The sequence below is a fragment of the Macaca nemestrina genome, chromosome 8, assembly GCF_043159975.1.
Source record: "Macaca nemestrina isolate mMacNem1 chromosome 8, mMacNem.hap1, whole genome shotgun sequence".
Taxonomy (NCBI): domain Eukaryota; kingdom Metazoa; phylum Chordata; class Mammalia; order Primates; family Cercopithecidae; genus Macaca; species Macaca nemestrina.
Genome location: NC_092132.1, coordinates 20,684,353 through 20,701,897, shown reverse-complemented (window position 1 = coordinate 20,701,897; position 17,545 = coordinate 20,684,353). Strand labels below are relative to the sequence as shown.

Here is a 17,545-nt window from a genome sequence, read left to right as displayed (position 1 = left end):
AACGGTGGTTACCAAGGAGCAGGGGTGCAGGAGGTGAAGGAGGAAACGGGAGATGGAGGTGAAAGGACACAAAGAGGCAGATATGCAAGATGCATCGCCAGAGACCTAACGTGCATGAGGACTCCTAGTCCAACATTGAATTATACTGAGGATTTCTGCTAAGAGAGTAGATTTTAGGAGCTCTTGCCATATTGGAAAAAAAAAAAAAAAAAAAAAAGGTAAATGGCTAGGTGCAGTGGCTCACTCCTGTAATCCCAACATTCTTGGAGGCTGAGGCAGGTGGATCACTTGAGGTCAGGAGTTCGAGACCAGCCTGACCAACATGGTGAAACCCTGTCTCTACTAAAAACACAACAGTTAGCCGCTCTTGGTGGCACACTCTTGTAATCCCAGTTACTCAGGAGGCTGAGGCAGGAGAATCGCTTGAGCCCGGGAGGTGGAGGTTGCAATGAGTTGAGATTGAGCCACCACACTCTAGCCTGGGCAACAGGGCAGGAAGTCCATCTCAAAAAAAAAAAAAAAAGTAATTATGAGAAATGATGGAAATGTTAACTTGCTTGACTATAGTAGCCATTTCACTAGGTGTATCAAAACTTCATGTTGTACACCTTAAATATACACAAAAACACACAAAAGACAATCTTCCCTGACCCAGAAAGTACGGAGATGGGGCCCAAGGCAAGGTCAGAGCACAGACGAGCCCATCCCTGTGTAACAGTAAGAACAATCCAGCCTGCTCGCCTTTTTCACGCCTTCCAGGAGGGCAGGTCACTGCGATGAGAGGAAGCATTTAAGTGGTTCCTAATCCAAAGAACTGTCTCGACTGAAGGATTCCAATAAGAAGAGTCTCCCACAAGCCTTGACTGCCTGTTTCAGAGTACGGTTACCCTACTGAAAATTGTTTAACTTCAACCTTATTTCTTGTCCTCTGAGCTCACACACGTTTATCCTTCTTACAAAGACTACACACAACTAAACTGTATGCATCTGTGCTCATATGTCTATAGTGAACCTGTCATATGTCCCCAGATATTTTCTGCAGTAAGGTATTGATCAACCACCTTTGCGAGCAGCAACGGGGAAAGGCGAAAATTATTGGAAAATGTGGTTAGGCTCAATTTTGTGAATGCCACATTTTTCTTTTACCTAACATAACCAAATCCGACACCCAAAAGAGTTTGGTGCCCTGACCCTTCCCCCAAACAACTAACTCATCTGTCCAATAAACACTTGCTGACTTCACAAATTGACCCAAAAGAGTGAAATGTATAAAATTAACTGTCCAATTTAAGCATTTGGCCTAAAAAAAAAAGAGCACCTGAAACACTGAAGCATCTTCTGTTTTATTTGTTTGTTTGTTTGTTTGAGACAGGGTCTTGCACTGTCGCCCAGGCTGGGAGTGTGCAGTGGCGTGATCTCAGCTCACTGCAACCTCTGCCTCCTGGGTTCAAGCGATTCTCCTGCCTCAGCCTCCTGGGTACCTGGGACTACAGGCCCACACCACTACGCCCAGTTAATTTTTATATTTTTAGTAGAGACAGGGTTTCACTATGTTAGCCAGGCTGGTCTCAAACTCCTGACCTCAGGTGATCCGCCTACGATGGCCTCCCAAAGTGCTGGGATTATAGGCGGAAGCCACCTTTAGGGCCCACACTAAGCACCTTCTAAAACTCATTGCCATCTTGCCTTTCCTTGGGAAGGTAAGGAAACTGCCTCCTCTCTTGTCAGTGCATCGAAGGTTTCAACCATTGCTTCCTGTGGGTGAACTGATGGGTGCTGTTACACCAGCTTAAAGCAAAGGAGAGAGACTTACTTTCAACCCCCATTTCACTCATGCTCATATTTGAAAAGACTTGTCACTGTGCGAAGACTTATATAGGACAGAAGAAGAAGATGACAGCCCCTGTCCTCAATGAGTGGGGGAGAAAGTCTGGGGGAGAAAGCAGTAAGCCCACGATTTATTATTTTTGCAGTATCAGAGAGCTCTAAGCCAAATGGCTCCGTGTTCAGACAGCAAGAGTGCACCCGCTTTCTGAGCAGGGAGGGGACATTTTCAGAAGATCCTCAGCCCAGCTTGTAAAAAGAGAAACTGGGGGGCATGGACCAGACATTCAGAGAACTGGTGACCAAAAGCAGCCTAGACTCAGGCTGACGACATGACAGGGAAAAAGAAAAGAAAGGGATGAGTACAGGGGAACCACAGGGGCAGTGTCTATTCAGCCTGGTAGCTGGAGAGCAGTGACAGAGGCAGGGCTGAGGATCCCAGTGCAGTCTGACACTTGGAAGCCCATGTACCTCCACCTGGGAGTCCCACCAACAAATAGGGAAATCAGGAGAAGGCAATTTGGTTTGGCTGAGTCTCAGGCGCCAGGGGCAAGGCCAAATATCCCTGCACCATGCCAGCCACGTTGATGGCGCTGAAATAAATGCTGTTCAGATCAATGGAGACCAATCACCAGACGGCTGGAAATGGGAAACCGAAGCTGACTCAAAGAGGTGGATTTGCCCAGAGCGGGGAGGTGTGGGCACAGGAATGAATGAGGTCTGCACACAAAGCTGTTTGTTACCCTCCACATGAAAATGGCAGATGTCTGGCAAATGCCTGGAACTTTCCTGACACTCATTGTCCTTGTTTCATAGATAAATGCTCTAGATGACATGCCCATATTTCCCCAGCCACAGACCTCAGTGGCTGTAATAGCACGTGCCCCAAATCTGTCAGGCCTGGGTGTGTGGATTTCAGATCCAAAAATGCAAATCTTCTCTTTTCAGAGAAATGGTTTTCTGGGCAGGGTTCTGGGCTTGGGAGCCAGAAAGGAGACTGAATGAGAAGGCATTGTGCAAATGATTGTCATCCTCATCTGTCAGGATCAGATTCGCGTCCTGTCTCTGCCTCTCTTTAGTTACATGACCCTGGAAAGGACACCTGATCTGTCTGAGCCTTAGTGGGCTCATCTGTAACATGGAGCTCTGTACCTGCTTTGGAAGATTCTTCTAAGGATCATCGAAAACATGGCAGGGGAATATATAAAATATAAAGCCCTCCACGTGAGCAAGGGTTTCTTGGCAAGCAGCTGAATCCTTCTAATCTAGGCATTGTACCTATCGAAGTAATTCTGGCTCATTCGTGAAGGCAGAATGACAGTCCAGAGAAATGAGTGCATGGTTGAGAACTTAAGGATCGCAAATGCTGAAACTTTAGACAGACCAGCATTTTCGGACACAGACGTTCAGTTCTCCAACACAGGCGGCTTTCATGGCGAAGTTCAGCTGGTGTACACCATCTGCTGGCGAGGCAACGCTACCCCAGAAGCAGCCAAGTCTTGGCTCTGAGAGAGAAGGCCAGTTAAGGCACTCCCCCCGACCCCACACACAAAAACTGCAGCTTTGAGAATTGTTGTGAAAGAGGCTTAAATGTTCCAGCTGCAAGTGTAGCTATGTGCCTTCTTGAAATGCATCTAGTTCCTTTTATTTCATGATGAACAGACTCCCAGGCACTGCTGCAAGACAGGAAGGCCACACATCCATTTTCATGAGCAAACCCTCATCCACAACACTGTTTTCATCCCACAAATCCAGACATCAGGATTGTATCCATGCAGTGTCCCCACTGCCTCTCTCCCTCACCTCTCAGTTGGCTGCAGGGTCAAATTTTCTGTAGGCTGTGACTTTAGTTTAAGCATAATGAACACCTACTATATGCAGCAGTAAACTGTGCAGAGTCTGACGAAGACTGAAAGGGAGAGGCTACAGATCAAACCCAAATAGAACTCTAGGGCCAGGTCTTTTAACCACGGCACTATGTTGAAAAGGATGGTCACAATGAGGATAAGTGAAAGGACAAGACCAAGTCACCGCCACAGTGAATACGAAGGGCTATGGGACAGGAAGTTGCAGGTATGCAGGTCTTCCAGGAGTGGCATTGTTTCTCACCACATTGAGCCATTCTAGTGTTTTGCCAGTTCTTTTCTTAGGAACATTCTACACACAAAGCACTGGCCTGGGCCAGCCCACCACCAGCTTTTCTGCCAGGACGCTTAAGCTAAAAAATGATCCTATAAGTCAGGCATGGTTGTACGCACCTGTCAGCTCAGCTACTCGGGAGGCTGAGGCAGGAGGATAGCTTGAGCCCAGGAGTTCAAGACCAGCCTGGGTAACCTAGAGAGACCCATGCTTCAAAATAAAAATTAAAAAACCAAACATGATCCTATAGTCAAAGTAGGTCTGGTCAAAAGGATTCTGAGAAACATTAAATCCAGAAATTAGCAATCTTATCCACTGGGCTGGAGGGAGGGCAGAGTGTGGGATGAGGATCTAGTGAGGTTCCATTCAACAAGGCGGTTTATGGGGAGGCACTCAACCTGCCCTTGGGAGGAGATAATGAGGTACGCCCCGTCACGGGAGTAGGGTGGTTAGAAATGATTATGGTGCAGTGAGGACAGATCAGCAGGCCTCTACAAGTTCTGTCTGGGACTCTGGGTTCCAGGTTTCTTCCCATGGGCATCACTCTAGCCTCTACTGCAACAGACAAGAGGAAAAGGCAACAAGCATCACGTCTCCATAGTGACGGTCACAGAGTCTGATACATGCTGCCCCAGCACGAGGAAAGGTCTCCCAAGGCAGGTCCTGGTCACTGCAGCTGGTGAGTCAGCAGCCTGCACCCAGCCCCCGCCCAGCCTGCACAGAGGGGTTGGACATGAACCTGTCACGCAACATTGCTTCATTCCTCGAGTCCTGTGCACATCCCTATTTTACCAGGCAGCAACTGTGTGGCTCACACCAAAGTGTGCACCGAAAAAACCTTCCAAGGCTGCCACCAGGGTCTCAAAAGAGAAAGTAAGGCTGTGCTTATCCTCCCCTGGAACCTGGTACCTTTGGCCTCTGACCCTGGTGTCTCCATGGCCCTCTGAGCTATCTAAAAATCTGGAATCATCTTACAGTACTTAAAAACCTAGTTCAATTAAGTTATGAAGTCGGTACTCAAAAGATGAGGGCTGGCTATCAGTGAGAAACTGGGGCATCATCGTTACATTAGCTCACACTGACTGAGCGCCACTTCATGCATTAGCCATTCAACATTCCACCTTCTCCACAACCCTCAAGGAAGGCATCTGTGTCCTATAAAGGAGGGGACCAAGGCTCACGTAGGTTAAGTTGCTGATCCATGGTCACAAAGGGAAGATATGCTGAGGACAGGATTCAAACTAAGGCCATCAGATTTCAAATCCCTTGTTCTCAACTCTTCCTCCATAGCACTGGGCCACAGCCAAGGAGACAGAGACAATATAAGACCAGGAAAGTAGAGGAGGGTGTCACGAAGAATTCATGGAGCAGACATGATGGCATCAGAGACTAGGCAGCCCTGGGAGATGGCCGGGGGTGGCGGAGGGTCCCCCAGAGATCACTGAAGGAGTAATGTAAGAAGAGGAAGCTCAGGTAGGAGGGTGAAAGGCCTTAGAGGTCAGCCTGAGCTTCCACAGGCCATAGGGAGTCCGGGAGAGAAACAGAGGGAGACAGCGTGAACTGCGCTTTAGAAAGAAAACTGTGGCATTGCTATTCCCCATAAAAACTCTCACAGAGAGAAAACTAGCAGTGACTGGTCATGGTGGCTCACACCTGTAATCCCAACACTTTGGGAGGCCGAGGTGGGCAGATTACTCGAGGTCAGGAGTTAGAGACCAGCCTGGCCAACAAGGTGAAACCCCATCTCTACTACAAATACAAAAATTCGCCAGGCATGGTGGCATGTGCCTGTAATCCCAGCTACTCAGATGGCTGAGGCAGGAGAATCGCTTGAACCCGGGAGGTGGAGGTTGCAGTGAGCTGAGATCGTGCCGTTGCACTCCAGCCTGGGCGACAGAGGGAGACCCTGCCTCAAAAACAACAACAACAACAACAACAACAACAAACTAGCAGAGATGAAAAGTACAGAGCAGGTCACTAATACAAACAGAAACCAAAAGTTTGCTGAGAGAGGGTGCTTCCCATCCCAGGCTGTGAGTCTGAGCTCCAAGACATCAGCCGTGTCATCTTGTCATCCAACTCCCAGGTTGTACTCCCCAGGACACGGCACCAATTATCCCTTCCAATTAAACCACCGCCCCAGGATGCTAAATCCAGTGATATGAACCGGCAGCAGGATGCCTGCCCAGCCTGGGGCTGGCATTTATGATCCTTATTAGCAGGAAGGTTCTATCTCCTGCTCCCCATGGCTCAGCTGTAGAACCTGGAGCTCCCACCAGCCCCCACGGCAGGTGCTCTGGGAAGGGGCAGGAAGAAAACGATGGCAGGACTTGGAGAAGCCAGGATACCAAAGTCAACAGTTCCAACTCCATTGGGGAACTTTCCCCATTGATGACAGCAATTTCCCTAACATCTAATTATAGGCATTTTGTCAGCTAAATAATAACTTTCATGGATTAAGTGCCTACAGTGAGCCAAAAACTGCAGTAAGTACTTTGTATAATTTCATCTAATCCTTGCAACAACCCTCTGAGGCAATTCTTTCATTGCCCATCCTCATTTTAAAGATGGGGAAACTGAGGCTAGGAGAAACCTGCCATAGGTGGGTAGACCTAGGACTCAAAGGTGCCAGGTGGTGTCTAGCTCCAAAGTCTGCACTTCTTCCATTACACCACAGCAGACCCTGAAAGTAACACACACGGATTTTACATGATCCCAAACTATCTTCAGGGAGCTTTTATTTCCCAAGAGGGTCCTTGGGGCAGGAGGGAAATGCGCTAATCATGAGAGCTCACAAGTGCTGGGCACTCACCAGCCAGGCCTAGGTCTAAGCTCTGTGTACACAATCATTCATTCATTTTCATTCTTTCCAAAGCCCTGTGCATAAGCACTATCATTACCCCCATTTTATAGATAAGAAAACTAAGGCTCGAATAAAGGAGGTTAAGCTACTTAAAGTTACACAGCTAAGAAATTCTGGAGCTGGGTGGCCGGGCGCGGTGGCTCATGCCTGTAATCCCAGCACTTTGGGAGGCCGAGGCGGGCAGATCACGAGGTCAGGAGATCGAGACCATCCTGGTTAACATGGGGAAACCCAGTCTCTACTAAAAAAAACACAAAAAATTAGGCGGGTGTGGTGGTGGGCACCTGTAATCCCAGCTACTCGGGAGGCTGAGGCAGGAGAATGGCGTTAACCTGGAGGCGGAGCTTACAGTGAGCCGAGATCACACCACTGCGCTCCAGCCTGGGAGACTGAGCGAGACTCCGTCTCGAAAAAAAAAGAAAAAGAAAGAAATTCTGGAGCTGGATACTTAGCTCTAGGGGTACCTAACTCTGAAGCCCAAGGTTTGACTCCTCCCTAAAACAGACCCGAAACATGAGTTCCCACATCCTGGTTGGTGAGACAGCCAAGTGCCTCCAATGTTAAGTGGCCTCCTGTCCTGCTGGAGGTTGGACAGGTATTGTTTCCATGGTAACACACAGAGGCCACAGCCTGCCTGAGGCGAGGGGTCTCTCTCCCAGACGCCATACCACAAGGCCGCCCCCCTCCATCTGGGAAGAACCAGGGGCCTTTCCAAAGTGAATCATCCAAATAATTAATCTTTATCATTTTAACTGTCATCTTTTAAAAACATATTACACACACCGTGCGTTCTCAAACAGAGCTACTGCCCGGTGGCTGTTGACTCATCACCCTTTAAAGAATTGAGTCGCTGAGGACAGACGTGGCAAGGCCAAGCCAACTGCGTCAGCCCTGCTTGCTTAATCCTGTCTGAGGCTTCCTTGAAATACTTCATCTGTTCCATGGAATATAATTCATCTTTAAAATTGCTTAAAACTTTTAGACCAAAGGCATTTACATTTAATAAAATGACCAGGGAGAGTAAACTTCCCTCCACCTGCCCTGGAAGAGGTCACCTTCAGAAGTGACCTATTTCCTCCCTGAGCCCAAAGAGGTTGTGGACCCTAAAAGGCCCCAGTCTAAGCCCACCCCATGCCCCTGGGCTGAATGGGGGCCACCACATCTTTTGGCAAGCCACCCATCAACAGAGTCAACAACAGGCAAGCAGCCTGGGCTACCTGAGCTGGGAGGAAAGGTGGGGCCAGCCACACGGGAGGAAAGGTGGGTGTGGGGTGGGAGCAGGAGCAGAGGGGAGGACCTGAAAGAGGAGGTGGAGAAAGGCTGGGAGGAAGAAGAGGATGAAAATGGCCACTTGTGACTCAGGGGGCCCATGGGCCAGCAGCAAGATCGTGGAGCCCCAACACTGCCTGACCCACTGCATCGCCGCCCACATTTTTAACAAGGCTCCAGGCTGTTCGCAGGCGCTGGACAGTCTGAGAAGCACTGGTCTACAGCACAGGCTTTGGAGTCAGAACCATCTGGGTACCAGCCCCAGCCACACTACTCACTTTCTATGTGACCTACATTGAGCTACGTAGCCCCAACCCGCCTCCACTGTCTCGCTGGTAGAGCAGTACCTGCGTACAAGGTGGTTTCAAGAGGAAATTAAAATAATGCAAATAAAGCACTTTAGCACAAAATGTGACACACACGAAAAAATGGGCAGCTGGCTCTGCTATCAACACATAAAGCTTAGAACCCAAGTTACCAGATTCTGGCTCTCATTACTTCTCATCATTATGGAAACCTTTGGAGGCCTTTGGCCATGGTGTTCTAGAACCTGCTTGGTATATTGCAACGCTGTGCCACCTACCAGCATGTTCTTTTTTTTCTTTCTTTTTTTTTTTTTTCCCCAGCATGTTCTTAAATAAACATGTTAAGGCAGCATCATCACTGAGATAAAAAGTTACCAGCTACACCTGGAGCCAAAGATACACGTGTATAAGACAGGGAAAATAAGGAGGAATGGGAGCACTTGGACATTTCACTGGCCTGCAGCCCGAGGCTTCAACCTTGAGCCTGAAACACACATGCAGCACAGAGGTCAAAGGCAGAGAGTAAGGAATAAGCAGCTTTGGGAAGGCGGGGCAGGGGACAGGCCAAGTCTCCTGGACTGGGATTCCAGGCACGCTGCCACAGCTGGGTGCTCCCGAGGACAGCACAGACAAAGGTCACTACCTTGACCCACCAATCTTCCTAATGACACAAAATGCCCTTTACTTCCAGAGCCAGCAAACACAGCAACCTGATTTCACAAGATGTGAGCCCTTCTGGACCCTAAAGAGCACGTCCACATGCTAGGAAAAGGCAAGCTCTACGCAACAGTCCCAACACCACTGCACAGCTCAGACCCCGTCCTGGCCTGCAGGCCACTGCCTCCTCAGGACTCTTCTTTTCCTCCATGCTCCCAGGCTTTGCTGGTGACCTCACCATGCAACCTTAACTCCTGGTCAATGCCTCCCTGCCCCTCATCTCATCCTGAGTCTGAGCATCTCTGGCACTAAAATTTCTCTGACCCCCACCACAGTCCACTCACTTCACTCCCAAAGCCACCATTCAGGTTCTGACTATGAAAGCCCTCGGGCCTGCCAGCTTCTGTCTCTCCAACTCAAACCACTTTCAGCACCACTGCTTAGCCAACCTCCTACAGCGGGTCTGATCCCATTGTGCCTTGGGTGGCTCTCCACTGCTTACAGAATCACACCCACGGCCCTCCAAAGGCAGGGGCAGCAAAGCTCAGGTTTCCCCCATTGCCTGTCCACTCACTCTGCTCTTCCACTGCAGCTACTAGAATAACAGATCTGAGCTTTGGGCCTGCTGCTGCTGATGGTGGTTGTGTCATTTGGTTTTTAACAGAAAGCAAAGAGAAAGAGGAGAAAAGTTAAGGAGCATCCGGGTGCAGTGGCTCATTCCTATAAGCCCAACACTTTGGGAGGCCGAGGCAGGAGAATCACCTGAGCCCAGCAGTTTGAGACCAGCCTGGACAACACAGCAAGACTCCATCCCTGCAAAAACGTTAAAAAAATTAGGCAGGTGTGGTGGTGCATGCCTGCAGTCCCAGCTACTTGGGAGGCTGAGGCAGGAGGATCCCTTGAGCTTAGGAGCTCCAGGTTGCAGTGAACTATGACCATACCCACTGCACTCTAGCCTAGGAAGCAGAGTGAGACTATCTCAAGAAAAAAAAAAAAAAAAAGGTAAGGAACAAGTTTCTCAATCCTGCCTTTTATTAACACATATATACCATACAAAAGGTCACCAAAAAATAAGATGGGGCTGGGCGTGGTGGCTCACACCTGTAATTCCAGTGCTTTGGGAGGCCAAAGCAGGAGAAATACTTGAGGCCAGGAGTTTGAGACCAGCCTGGGCAATATAGTAAGACCCCATCTCTACAAGAAATTACAATTTAAAAATTAAAAAAAAATTTAAAGATGGATTTTGCTGTAACCTGGAAATTTCTCCAGCCAAAGGGTTGTTGTCATCTCAGGCATCAAAGCCCTCAATCATTGTCTTGTTGGTAAAAACCTTTTGGGAACTCATCTTTAAGAACAGCATTCGGGGCCGGGCGCGGTGGCTCAAGCCTGTAATCCCAGCACTTTGGGAGGCCAAGACGGGCGGATCACGAGGTCAGGAGATCGAGACCATCCTGGCTAACACGGTGAAACCCCGTCTCTACTAAAAAATACAAAAAACTAGCCGGGCAAAGTGGCGGGTGCCTGTAGTCCCAGCTACTTGGGAGGCTGAGGCAGGAGAATGGCGTGAACCCGAGAGGAGGAACTTGCAGTGAGCTGAGATCCGGCCACTGCACTCCAGCCTGGGTGACAGAGCAAGACTCCATCTCAAAAAAAAAAAAAAAAAAAAAAAAGAACAGCATTCGGAATCAGGTTTTGTTTTTTTTTGTTTTTGTTTTGTTTTGTTTTTTTGAGACGGAGTCTTGCTCTGTTGCCCAGGCTGGAGTGCGGTTGCATGATCTCAGCTCACTGCAACCTCTGCCTCCTGAGTTCAAGCGATTCTCCTGCCTCAGCCTCCCAAGTAGCTGGGACTACAGGTGTATGCTACTGCATCCGGCTAATTTTTGTATTTTTGATAGAGATGGGGTTTTGCCATGTTAACCACGCTGGTCTTGAACTCCTGACCTCAGGTGATCTACCCGCCTTGGCCTCCCAAAGTGCTGGGATTACAGGCATGAGCCACCACACCCGGCCTCAATCCTGCCTTTCATTAACCCATACATATCATACCTAAGGTCGGTAAAAAATAAGATGGTGCTGGGCATGGGAGCTCACACCTACAATTCCAGTGTTTTGGGAGGCCAAAGCAGGAGGAATACTTGAGGCCAGGAGTTCAAGACCAGCCTGGACAACACAGTGAGACCCCATCTACATAATTAAAATTATAAAATTTAAAATAATTTAAAGATGGATTTTGGCACAACCTGGAAATTTCTCCAGCCAAAGGGTTGTTGTCATTTTAGGCATCAAAGGCGTCAATAATTCTATGATTGGTCCAGACCTCTTGGGAACTCATCTTTAAGAACAGCATTCGGAATTAGATTTCTAAGTGATTCAATAAAAGGAGTCCTTGTCCTTCACAAACTCTCCTGATCACATACAGTGTTGAACGGCTTTGTCACTCGCCTTGGTCTTAGGACTTGGCTCTGACTCTTATTCCTAAAAGGAAAAATTCAGTCCACTCTGAGTAGGTGAAAACCTATCATAGGCCAGGCATGGTGGCTTAAACTTGTAATCCCCACACCTTGGGAGGCCGAGGCAGATGGGACACCTGAGGTCAGGAGTTCAAGACCAGCCTGGCCAGCATGGTGAAACCCATCACTACTAAAAATACAAAGTTATCTGGGTGTGGTGGCACGCACCTATAATCCCAGTTGGGGAGGAGAATCACTTGAACCCAGGAGGCGGAGGTTGCAGTGAGCTGAGATCACACCACTGCACATTCCAGCCTGGGTGACCGAATGAGATCTGGTGTCAAAAACAAAACAAAACTCTATGATATTCAATGCCTTTTAAAATAATGTTTGTTGATCCTAATATTGCCTACATTTCTGACGGTGGTTCTAGAAGTGCTTTCCCAAAAGGTCTGAGTAACGGCCACACTGAGAATAGGTAGAATTAGCCTCTAAAGGCAATTCATACAATTATTTCTCTCACACTTCAAGACGTGGTCTGGTTCAAAATTTATGTACCAAAGTATACATTCATCAAAATGTCAAACAACAATGACCCACTCAAGGTGGCTTCCTTTGAGACCAGTAAGAAGGATAAAATATAGACCAGTCCTTATTTATTTTTTTATTTTTTTTTTTTGAGACAGGGTCTCACTCTATTGCCCCGGCTGGAGGGCAGTGATGCAATCATGGCTCTCACTGCAGCCACAACCTCCTGGGCTTGCTCAAGAAATCCTCCCACCTGAACCTCGCAAGTAGCTGGGACTACAGGTGCACACCATCATACCTAGCTAGGTTTTTGTTTTTTTTTTTTTTTTGGTAGTTTTTCTGTAGAAATGACATTTCACCACATTGCTCAGGCCGGTCTCAAACTCCTCCCACTCAAGTGATCCTCCTGCCTCGGCCTTTCAAAGTGCTGGGATTATGGGCATGAGCTGCCCAGCCAACAAGTCATTATTTAAATGAGAGATATAAAAAGTCCCAATTTCCCCTATGTCTCCACATGCTTTTCTTCTTCATCCTCTCAAACCACACTGCATAAATATTTGTAAAAATGATTCGATCTTGGTCTGTCACCAAGGATACACTCCTCACCTAAGCGGTTATGACAACGGGGAAATACTCATCTCATTTTTGTGATGGGCTGACTATAGTCAGAAACCTTCTGGTTTCCTTGATCTAAATTTTTTTTCCCTCTTGTAGCTTCAAAAAAAAAAAAATGCTAGCAAATGCACAGTCCATGCCCTTGGTATTCAAAGTGCGCTCCCTGAATCAGCAGCAGCGCAATCACCTGGGAGCGTGACAGAAACGCAGTGTCCTGGGGACCCATCTGTGCTGGACTTGCTGAATCAGAACCTATATTCGACAGGATCCCAAGCAACTTCCATGCACATCGGAGTTTGGGAAGTGCCATTCTATGCTGTGAGTTTAAAAGACAGCAAATGATTTTTTAGAAAATTACTAGTCTTAATGCACTTTTCGTTTTGTACAAAACAATGAACTGTCCTCTGATTCTCTGTTCTTATTTACAAAAAGAAATGACCATCTATTCTCCCCAGGTTTTTGTAAGAGTTAATGCTGAATGCCTAGCTCAAAGGCTGGAACATTAAAGCTGCTCAAACTTCCATTTATTTACCCTCCAAACATCACTTCCTTCCTCTAGCTCTTTCTTCCTATAAGTAAAGTTCTTTCTTGCTTTTAGGGTTTAAAAAGGTAAGAGAAGGTAAAGGAATAGCATTTCAGAGAAAAGGAGGGAAGCAACAAATACAGAGAACAGAGTCAAATGACAGAGAAAACTCTAGATCACCTTAGAGAATAAACTCTTAAAGTCAGTAGGCTGTACATAGAGAAGCTCTGGTTTGGTCATCCTTCAGGTAGCAGGTGCAACAGTTAGTTGTAGAAACACGGATGTGGTTATCTAATTCTGAGAAGACTCAGGACTTCTTCACTACAAAGCTCAGCAGAGAAATCTATGTCAACAGAGATATCTGTAATGCTTGACATATCCCAGGCAAATGCCGGAACACCTCTGTTCCTGTAAGATCTCCCATGCCTCCCCACCCAGAGCACAGAAGGTCCTTATCACTGTCCAGTCTATTCTAATCAGCAGCTTTCAGGTTATCTTCCATCTGCCACGCTAAGTTGCTTGAGGCTAAGGACAGTAGCTTAATCATCTTTATACTGTCCATAGCACTGCAAGATCTAGTAGACAACGGGGGCTCAATCACTGGTTGTGTGAGTGTCCTGAGCTGTTATTCTCTCTGATGCAATTGCCCTATTTCTAGATGGAATCAACTATATTTTATGGCTCCCGGGTTCCCAATTTTATTGGATTGCTATCTTGCCTTCCATCTAGTTGCTAAACAAAACAACGAGAAAGGCTACCTGCCTCAATATTCTCATCTAGGCCAAACAAATTGCCCTGTTACATACACCAAGCACCTGAACGGGTCTTTAAGGAAGGCCTTGAACACTCAGCTGTCTAACATTAAAAGACACTAAGGCAGGAAAGACAATACATTCATTCGCACTGGAGGGTGGAGGGTGCAGGGTGCATTCAACAGGCTCCCTGGGCTAGGAGTGCAGAGTCCAAAGAGCAGAGCCCTGCCTCAGATATGTGTTCCTGTGCTGGAACCTCAGCTACTGTCTTTCACTTTCTTCTTTGAGACGGAGTCTCCCTCTGTCGCCCAGGCTGGAGTGCAGTGGCACAATCTCCGCTCACTGCAACCTGTCTCCTGGGTTCAAGCGATTCTCCTGCCTCGGCCTCTGGAGTAGCTCAGACTACACGTGTGCGCCACCACGCTCAGCTCATTTTTTGTATTTTTAGCCGAGATGGGGTTTCACCATGTTGGCCAGGCTGGCCTCGAACTAATGACCTCAAGTGATCTGCCTGCCTCCGCCTCCCAAAGTGCTGGGATTACAGGCGTGAGTCACCGTGCCCCGCCAAAGTTTGGTGGCCTATCTTTCTCTATTTTCTAAATATGTTTGAGACTCTAAATACTAGGAAAATGAAACAGGGGTCATTAACTGAGGGTGCTTACCTCCAAAACATTTTCCAAAAGGCAGATAACATAACATGATCATTCTGACAACTGTGACAAATGTGGGTTTATTTGCCTGACTGCCTCTGTGTCCATTCATCTATGATCACTGAGGCCTCATGCTCCTGCTCAGGAAACGCACCCAGCTGTCCACTTAGAGCCACAGCTGACCAAGAGTCTCAAAGTCTTCCTTGGCAATCAGAAAGTTCCTGAATACCCATCACCATTGGAGAGGGTGTCCTTGAAAGGTAACCACTTTACATTCGGCACAAGGACTTCTTGGCCCCATCGGGACCTTGCACGATGGCCTTAGATCCTCTGCAGAGGAACCAACAGTCAGCATTTGCTGCGGGCAAGGAGCCAAGAGCAACTGACTCTGCTGATATTATCCTCTCCCCGGTCTTACTTATTAAATTCAGAAGTGTTCAACTCTGAACTAAGAGGGGATTTTCCTCTGGCATCCATAAAGATGGCTATGGAAGGAATTAATTTTCAATCTTTTGCTGTGTGCCCTGTATCTTACATGTTCCCTTATTTGACAGCACGATCACCTAGGGAGTGGGACATTTACCCTAAAAGACAAGGAAACACAGCCCTGCCTGAGACCACAAAGGAAGCACCTGGCCCCAGAACTGTCAGATCCTGAAGCATCCATGTTGGTTCATGCTTTTCTAGAGCCATCCTACTCCCTCAATATGAAGAGTTCAAATAAGACGGCTAGATTTTAGAGTGAACTTATTTATTCATTCAACCCTATTCAGTGAAAGGGACCAGGAAAATGGAGTGGTAACTAGAGAGGGAGACAGAGTCAGGGGAGGTTTGGGATGGTGACATAAAAGTGATGCATCCTCATGGCCAATCGAGAGCGAGGAATATACAGGAGAGAAACCTGAGCAGCCCGGGGTGGGGGCTGCGGCCCCAGAAGGCCCTTCTCCCACAGGAAAGGGAAAGCCGGAGCCACGGATCTGACGTGGGCGGGCTGGTGGTAGGCTGGGTATCTGGCATTGGGAAGATGGGCGCTGAACACTTGCAGAAAGCAGGAGGGAGGGGGTTAGATCACTTGCAAAACCTTGGCCTTGGCCTTGGCCCAGCTGCTGTTTCACGCTGGGGCCTACAGGAAACAGGTGGTCACCTCCTCCGTTCACACCCTAGAAGGGATGGAATTTATGTGTCATATTTGGGTCTCAGATTCTCCCCCCAAAGCAGCACGCTTCCGATGGGTGTCTAAGTGAGGGGGTAATCTTCTCCCACAAGCTAAACAGCTGCTTTTCGTGGTTATATTTTGGATGTATACACTTGCCCATTCATTCATTCCGTGCAAACGTTTACTGAGCCCAGGTGTAAATGTTGCTATGGGAACATGAAAATAAATCAGGCTGAACTTGCCCTCAAAGAACATATCCTCTTATAGAAGACTTACACACAAGTTAGATAAATTAAGGAGGCCAAGCAGGGTTTGGCAGTTTAGGGGGGAGTAGATTAATTCCAGCTGGGAGCAGCGTAGTACTTCCCAAACCGTAATGTACAGAAGAATCACCTGAGACATTTCCCCTGTGGGGTCTCTTTCTCCCCATAAAATTCCGTTATTCCTGGATCTTTTTAGAGCAGAAGACAATGACTTTGCTGATGGTGTAGTCCTACGAGTTGGAGAATGTGGCCTTTAACAATAAATCTAACAAAGATGTTAACAAAGATGTAACACACCTTATAGAGATCCAAGGAAATTTCAAATTTCACAACTACAAAAGGCTTAAAGTCAGGAAACTGCAGTTCAATTGTTAAGCATCTCTCTCTTCAACCCACGAAGCTAAGAAGGTACACACCAGTATCTGTGATCAAATCCACTATCCCAAACCGGGCCCATCTTAGAGTTTAGTAATATTGCTAAGTGGCGCTTCAAAGGAAGCCCACATCATCCAAAAATAAGCTGGGAATGAGAAGAGTCCCAGCTGAAACAGGAAGGGGATCACACACAGACATTCCATTTCCAAATTTCCTTCCCCGGCGGAGATCCGTGCCCTTCGGTACAGTGTCAGGAAACGGGAGGCTCTGTGATGGGATAAGCAGACACCTGCTCTCCCCACATTCTTGGAGCTACTCAGTTCTCCCTGGAGAACAGAAATGGGCCACAGAGCTCATTACCACCGTTCAAGCGTGAAGCTGAAATATCTCCCATTTAATAACCTAGGGGTCTTCAGAGTAACACCCATCACAGACGCATTTCCCACCACTTTGTCCAGGATGCAGGAGGGTGACAAGGGCCCTGAGGCCACAAAAGAATGAGGAGCAGAGGAGGAGGCTTTTCTTAATCACTAGGAATTATCACTATCATGTTACAAGCAAACAAATATCATTTTGGAAATCCAGAACAATCCCCATGAGGTAAAGAATTTTAACTAAGTGGGCGGGCCAGTTTGAATTCATCAAAAGGCTGAACTGGCAAGCATTTACTACACATTGTCACAACAAAAAAGTAATTTTATTTTTCAAATGCAAATATAGCAAGGGGCTAAATTAAAAAGGTGTTGGCGGCCTGGCCCAGGTGGTGGTTCACGCCCGTAATCCCAGCACACTGGGAGGCTGAGGCAGGCGGATCACTTGAGGTCAGGAGTTCCAGACCAGCCTGGCCAACATGGTGAAACCCCATCTCTACTAAAAATACAAAAATTAGCCGAGCTTTGGTGGCACACACCTGTAGTCTGAGTTACTCGGGAGGCTGAGGCAGGAGAATCGCTTGAACCCGGGAGGCAGAGACTACAGTGAGTTGAGATCACACCACTGCACTCTAGCCTGGACGACAGAGCAAGAATCCATCTCAAAAAAAAAAAAAACTGTTGCCTTAATGAAGATGTAAAATTATTACAACAAAACAAAAATGTAAGTGGTTCCTGTAAAGTGCTGTAAGAACATATTCTATTAAATACACTATTATATCTTTCTGATAGTATTACCTTGCTC

The 17,545-nt window shown here is 47.4% G+C and overlaps 1 protein-coding gene across 4 annotated transcripts in view; it reads right to left on the bottom strand.

Moving 5' to 3' along the window:
* LOC105468472 (MTSS I-BAR domain containing 1) overlaps positions 1-17,545 on the bottom strand; it is a 183,434-nt gene that overhangs the window by 71,737 nt on the left and 94,152 nt on the right. The window lies entirely within an intron of this gene.